This window comes from Nansenia antarctica (genome assembly GCF_963989245.1).
Source record: "Nansenia antarctica genome assembly, chromosome: 8".
Taxonomy (NCBI): domain Eukaryota; kingdom Metazoa; phylum Chordata; class Actinopteri; order Argentiniformes; family Microstomatidae; genus Nansenia; species Nansenia antarctica.
The window spans coordinates 50611382-50618881 of record NC_137678.1 but is presented as its reverse complement, the minus strand read 5'-3'; the positions used below and the strand labels follow the sequence as shown (position 1 = coordinate 50618881).

The window sequence follows — 7500 nt, the reverse complement described above, 5'->3', positions numbered from 1 at the left end:
GGTTAAAACCTCGGCCTAATGTTTCTAAGTGTGTCTCTCAGACTCGTTAAAGTCATCGACCGGCGCTGTTTGCGGAGGTCTGGAACAGTGTTCGGCGGTCGGCCCCTCTGCCGTGTTACAGCCTGGAGGAAACCGCCACCGGGGGATTTTCACACACACTTGGTCTCATTACCTTTCAGAGAATTTCTCAGGTAACGACTGAGACTGGCAGCGCATTGTAATCTCACGCACACACACAGACACACACACACGCACACGCACGCACACATACACACACGTAACACACACACGCACACACACACACAAACACACACTCTCACACACACACACATAACACACACACATAACACACACGCACATAACACACACACACACGCACACACACACACGCACGCACATAACACACACACGCACACAACACACACAAACACACACACTCTCACACGCACACACCCACTCTCACACACACACACACACTCTCACACACACACAAACACACATACACACACAAACACACACACACCCACTCTCACACCAGTGGAGGCTCCTCCATAGAGGTGGAGGAGGCCTGGCCTCCCCAATAATTTGAGAGAAGAGAGAGAGATTTAAAAAAGCAATAATTATATTTTTTATCAGACACACAACATACAATTCAGAACAATACTTCATCCATTTCTAATATTTATCCTGCAGAACAGCACTCATACACGCGTGTGGCGGAAAAAGGTACTACACGGAGGCCAGGCCTCCTGTCGGAAAGTGGTTTCTCATAGAAGTCAATGTAATGCAATTTTTTTCATGGCAATATGTGATTGGCCAAATCACTGAAAATGGGTGGGAACAGGAGGCCTGGCCTCCGTGTAGTACCTTTTTCCGCCACACGCGTATGAGTGCTGTTCTGCAGGATAAATATTAGAAATGGATGAAGTATTGTTCTGATTGATTGATTGATTGAAAACCTTTATTGTCCCCAATGGGGAAATTTTGTTGTCAAACAGCTCAGTTAGGGCAGGAAACATTCAGTACAGAAAACAGAAAAACATTCAATAAAATACATAAAACAGTGCAGGCTCAATAAGTAAAAAAAAAAAATAAAAAAATAAAAATAAATTGTATGTTGTATAAATTGTATGTTCTGAATTGTATGTTGTGTGTCTGATTGACATAGTGTTTGAGTGCTTTTGACATGTCATTGATTGTATGTAGTATGTTGTGGTGAATGTTGTGAGCCTGAGCAGAAGGGACAATAGCTGCTGCAGGCGGACCAGAGATTCATGCCAATTGTTTTGTTTATTTGATGACCCATTGTGCAGGCAATAAAAGCTGCTTCATCCACCATCCTGAGAGTGTCCCAATCCCTTCAGTACCGCCAAACACAAATTAATAATTTTTAACAAAGACAGATAAGAAGAACAGGGAACATTCCATCGCGAGTGAAGCGAGCAAGCGGAAAAAAATGTGGCCTCCTCAATTCTGGAAGTCACCAGCCTCCACTGTCTCACACATACACACACACGCGCACACACACACTCTCACACATACACACACAAAGACACACACACACACTTCTCTCCATCAGCCCCACCAGGGGATTTTCACACCCACTTGGTCTCTCTACCTTGCGAGCCGATTTTTTGCGAGTCGGATTTTGCGAGCCGTTCGCCACAGTGTCCGCTGTCCATGCATGATGTGAACGCTCACGTATGCATGAGGAGCAAACTCCTCCTCGACCCCTCTGAAGTCAACCTGACTGAGAAACACGTCTTGAGGGAGGTGGTCTGGAGTTCACTTCACTTCCTGGTTCACTTTCAGCAGCGTGAGGGCAGAGCACTCCCAGACCACTTTGTCATCGGAAACCCGCTCTGTCCTACACTGGCTACACATGACTCTCTTGGCCCTCTGCGCTTGCCGTACATGTCCCGCGCTTAATCAACGTGCAAATTACCCCGAGCTGCCAAACGACCTAATTGGTTGGTTAATTGGTTGGGTCCAATGAAAGATGGCACAGCGCGCAGCTAAAGTGGGACTGAGACACTGAGACCTCATCAGTGCTGAAATGAGCTAGAATGAGCTGGAAGTAATGGAGTCCTCGTTCACACAGAGAGGGCAGTGTGCACACACACCACTGAGTCACCTCCAGACACCCTACCCTCTCGGTTCACTGCAAGAGGAGCTGAGTTCAGTTGTTTTGAAAAAGGACTACTGTTATATTATGTGAAAATACCGTCAAAAGTATCAGATCCCTGTGTGGGGTTTGGTATGAGCCAGCCACACAGATGAGCTGTGGAAGAAGGGAGGAGAGGAAATGGAGAAATGCCACTTCTCCTCCTTCTACTCTCTCTCCTGCTGTCACTCGGAGCCCCTGAGATGTGGGGCGGGAATGTGCGTGTGTGTGTGTGTGTGTGTGTGTGTGTGTGTGTGTGTGTGTGTGAGAGTAATCGTGCTGTGAAGGAGAGGTCTATTCCAGGGAGACATGCAGGTGTTAGTGATGACACAGACACACACACACACACACACACACACACACACACACTTCTTAGCTCAGGTGTGTGTCGCCCATCGACCGCCATAGACTGACTATTGACAAGATATACACTGCTACTCTGAAAATAACTGTTGCATTTAAAAGGCAGCTTTCTCTGTCTGAGTAGTTTGGCTTGAACTTCAGAATACAGCAAGTATACCAGCCTCAACATAATTAACAATTATGAATGCTCAAATTAGGAATGCTCTAATTATGAATGCTCAAATTGAAGTGGCATTATCCAAGAGTCTGTGACCTTGGAATAGTATTCACATATTAAAGCAACAGTCGGTACACTGTTGTGTGTGTTTTTCTTTTTTCTACCTCTCTTTCTCTCTCTCTCTCTCTCTCTCTCTCTCTCTCTCTCTCTCTCTCTCTCTCTCTCTCTCTCTCTCTCTCTCTCTCTCTCTTTCCCTCAGTGGTATGGCTTTTCTTATTTATTGTCATTAAGCTGCTTATCGCTCTCCCTTCATCCATTCTGCCGCCGCCTACGCTGTCGCGTTTTGATAGAGCGCGTACATATATTATTCATCTGATTGACTTCTCCTAATCGCCTCAAAAGTGCTGGAATTAATCATTCGAAAGAATCCGGTCGTTTGTATTCTGTCACGTTTATGGAGTTTTGTGGAGGGGAATGGTTCCGGAAGGACTGTACGTACACCTGGGAGAGAGCATGTGGAGCTGTAGCAGGGGAATCAGGTGTGGGGGGGAGAGAGGGGGAGGTAGGGAGAGACATGGAGAGAGGGAGAGGGGGAGAGGGGGAGGTAGGGAGACATGGAGAGAGGGGGGGAGGTAGGGAGACATGGAGAGAGAGAGAAGGGGGGAAGTAAGGAGACATGGAGAGAGAGAAAGAGAGAAACCGAGAGAGTGACAGAGAGCGAGAGCTACCCCCCTTTCACAGGGGAGAAATCAATGAGGCTAGATATTCAACACTAGTCAATGGCTTTTATGGTGGCCTATAAAAAAGCCCATTGAAAAAGTATATATGGCATGCGATGATTTCTCTGTGGGTGAAATTGGATTACCCCCACTACTGTAAAACCCCCAAAGTGTCTTGCACGTCTGTGGGTGCTCTGCTCTCTGAGTGCTCTAGATCTATCCCATCCCACCAGCCATAAAAAAAAAAAAAAAAAACGAAATAGGAAAAGAAAAAAAAAACTAAAAAAAAAACGTAATTACATTGGTGGATGTGGTCACGGTGAGCACCTTTAAAAGGATCAAATTAAAGTTTGTGCAGCGCCGGCAGTCCCCTTGTGAAGGGGGGGATTACTTGTGGTGGAAGTTGGGTCTCTCGGAGGCTGAAAGACAGAGGCAGAGAGAGAGGGATGGGAGGGTGGTGTGGATGTGGGGATGTCACGTCAGAGAGAGAGAGATGGGGGGGTGGGGGCGGCTGAAGGTGTGCCACGCCTCTGAGCAGCGGGGTCATTAACATTTTGTGACGTTAGAATTCTAAGGTTCTATCTCCATTTTTGGTCAAAATTGAGTTTTTTACCTAATCTGATCCATTAGGTGTTTATTAATGCCTGTCTGGTGTTATTTTTTAAATGTTGACATTTTTTAGTTAGTCATTCATTAAATACAAAGGTTCCATCTCACAATACATAATGGAATGTAAAAACTTTGACGCTCAATATCTCTGAACTACCCGAAACGGAGATAGAATCATTCTAAGCTCACGATACCGCCTTTATCCAAAGCGATTTACAACAAATACCATTTGACTAAGTAAAGTGATTCATCTATCCACCAGTCAGAGCAGGAAAAAGTCATCAATGCTCAGGCCTGGGGCCATTGGCAGTCATCGTGCTAGAAGAATTACGATTTTATTTCATTTTATTATTATTATAACACTGGAGAAACTGTATAGGGGGATAGAGAGTAAGTAGATGTCTCAGGAGGGACAGTAAAAGGTGTAGCCTGAAGAGATGGAGGTCTTCAGTCTACGGCAGAAGATGGGGAGTGATTCAGCAGTCCTGACAGCAGTGAGAAGCTCGTTCTATCGACGGGGAGCCAGTGTAGTGAAGAGACGTGACCGGGTAGCACGACTGCCGTGTCCGCGTGGAGGTGGTGGAGCCAGTCGGCCAGCAGAGGTGGAAGAGCGGAGTGAACGGGTTGATCTTTGGGGGGGTGACCATTGCTTGCAGATAGGCAGGGACTGTTCCCTTTGCTGTCCGCTAGGCGAATCTGAGGGTCTCGAATCTGATGAGAGAACATGAGAGAATTTGGAGAGGTTGAACACTAGACGGGGGCAACAGCATTCTGGAGGAGCTGCAGAGGTCTGATGGCGGAGGCGGGGAGCCCGGCCAGGAGTGCGTTGCAGTAGTCGAGGTGGGAGATGACCAGTGTCTGGACCTAGAGTTGAGCGGCTTCTCTGGTGAGGAATGGAAGTATCCTCCTGATGTTGTAGAGCAGCGGTTCCCAACCTTTTAGGAGTCACGGCCCACTTTACAGATATGTCCAGTATTCGCGGCCCACTCAGCAGCGCGCAAAGCGCACGCGCATGAATCGCGCACGAGCGCTCAAAACAATGACGTAATTTGAACAAAAACTAGAGGGAGCGTGGCAAATTTTAAAAAAATAAATAGCGGTTAAACCATTAAAGCCGAGCGGCGATGTTTTATATAGCAGGTGATCAAATACCAAGATCGTAAATGTTGTATGTGTTCAATAGATCAAACATCCTTATGTGTGTGGGCAACTCCCGACTCCCGACTAGGGTTGCCAGATGGGCTCGGGTTTTTTTGGTGGAATTAGCGGTTTTAGACTGTGGTTAGGGTGGAAAATGTCGATCCCATCTGGCAACCCTGTTCGCGAGTCCGGGATGGAGTGTAGCCAATCAAGAAGCGAGCTGACTTCTTCTTTTCTGATGGAAATATTCAATCCAATTGTTGGTTGAGGTGGCAGAGGTGGCAAAACTCTAGATCAATCCAAGATTTTTTATCTTTTTAAAATTAAAACGTTTTTGTAACAAAAAAACGTCAATAAAACATTTTTTTTGCCCATGATTTGGCGGCCCACTTGCAGTACTCTCGCGGCCCACAGGTTGGGAACCGCTGGTAGAGGAAGAATCTGCAGGAGCGTGCTGTCGCTGTGTTGTTTGCTGCACAAGATAGGCGGTTGTTCAGGATCACCCCAAGGTTCTTGGCTGTCTGGGAGGAGGTTACGGTAGAGTTCTCTACTGTGATGGAGAAGTCTTGGAGAGGGCAGGCTTTCCCGGGGAGGAAGAGTTGCTCAGTCTTGTTAAGGTTGAGCTTGAGGTGGTGGGCTGACATCCATGCAGAGGTGTCAGCAAGACACACAGAGACACGTGTTGCCGCATGTGAGTCAGAGGAGGGGGAAGACAGAAAGAGTTGAGTGTCGTCTGCGTAGCTGTGGTAGGAGAGCCCCATGTGAGGAAATGACCAAGCCAAGAGACTTGGGGCCAATCCCGATTCCCTTTTCTACCCCTATGGCTCGTTTTCGAGTGTGACTCGATTCGAAGCCAAGGCCTTCGAACAGAGCCACAAGCCATACCCCTTGAAATCCACCCCTATGAATTGGGACGGCCCTTCACGGCGGCTACGTCATCAACAGTGGTTTAAATAGACGCGGTACGGGTGACGCGTTATGTTGCTGGCGAATTCTCACATCTCGCAATGCCTACTTCAGCTGTGTTTATTTCTGTTGCGTGTGCTATAAGCATCTTTTTTCGTTTGTTATCAACACACTGTAGTGTTTAGACGTTTTTAGTCTCTTCCGTCAACGATGTCTTTTTTGTGGACATCGCAATAATGACAATGAATGAATCCAACCAAAACACAGAGTATTAACCAGATCTGTCAGCGCACGATGTTCCTCCAAATATACCCGTGACTCAATCCTCAGCCACCACATACACACGAGTCCATCAGTAGTCATAAAGCGTTGTCCAAAAATCACGTTACCAAGCGCCTTTCTCAGAACAATTCGTCGTCAAGAATCCAAAAATCAATCCATCATAGTCGTGGTCAAAAACGTAGAAAGAGGATCTCTTGGGGACGCGGCCACATTTGCCCGTGAAGGAGAGATGACAAATAGGCGGAAACATTTCTCAGTAGAGTCGAACGGTGATAGATCATCATCCTTTACGCGTATCCTTAACTGTAGTTACATTTCGCGTGTCATATGCCATTAGACATGGAAATATGTCAATGCGCGGCTGTCATGCACAAATCAGCTTGTAAAGTTAGACACACAGCACATCGGCATAATAACGTTTTGTTGTTGTTGTGCTTGTTATAAAGAAAAGGTCTATAATGCATTTAAATGAATGATACAACCCATTAATAATATTACATAATAACAACTGCTCACATGGAAATAGGTAAAAATACGCATCATGTACAAGTCAGCCGAACGTTTGACAGATAACTTTACATATGTGTACCATCATCCGCTGTCAAACGCCACAGGTAATAATTGATTTATGATTGTACATCTCTGAAATGCTCGACTGTCATGCAGCGTTGCGTTACTGTAACGTTAGACACAGCACCGACAAAAAAGCGATGTTTTGGTTATGCTTGTTATAAATAAAAGGTCTATAATGCATTGTAATGACATTAAACTAAGACAATAAGATGGTTATCATAATTTTTCTAATCTTTATTAAATAGTAATTACAGAGAAAGTAAAATGAAATTTCCGCATTGAATAGAGCGACATAAGATTTCTGTAGATGATTCGCAATGCATCCTGGAATCAAGGGGTAGCGTACCCCTATGGCTTCGAAGCTAGTCTGGTCCTGGAATCGCTCGAAACGAAGTCATAGTTAGCCCTCGAAATGAAGCCATGGCTCGATGAAATATGAATTGGGATAGCCCTCCCCCTAAACGTGAACGCGCAAATCGAGCCATAGGGGTGAAAACGAAGGGCTAGGGGTGAATTGGGATTGGCCCATCGTATAGAGGGAGAACAGTAAGGGCCCTAGGACAGAGCCCTGGGCCACCCCAGTGATG

General features: G+C 46.1%; 1 protein-coding gene across 1 annotated transcript in view; it reads left to right on the top strand.

Annotated features, from left to right (window-relative positions):
- magi2a (membrane associated guanylate kinase, WW and PDZ domain containing 2a) overlaps nucleotides 1-7500 on the top strand; it is a gene marked incomplete at both ends in the record, with an annotated part of 222049 nt that overhangs the window by 96393 nt on the left and 118156 nt on the right.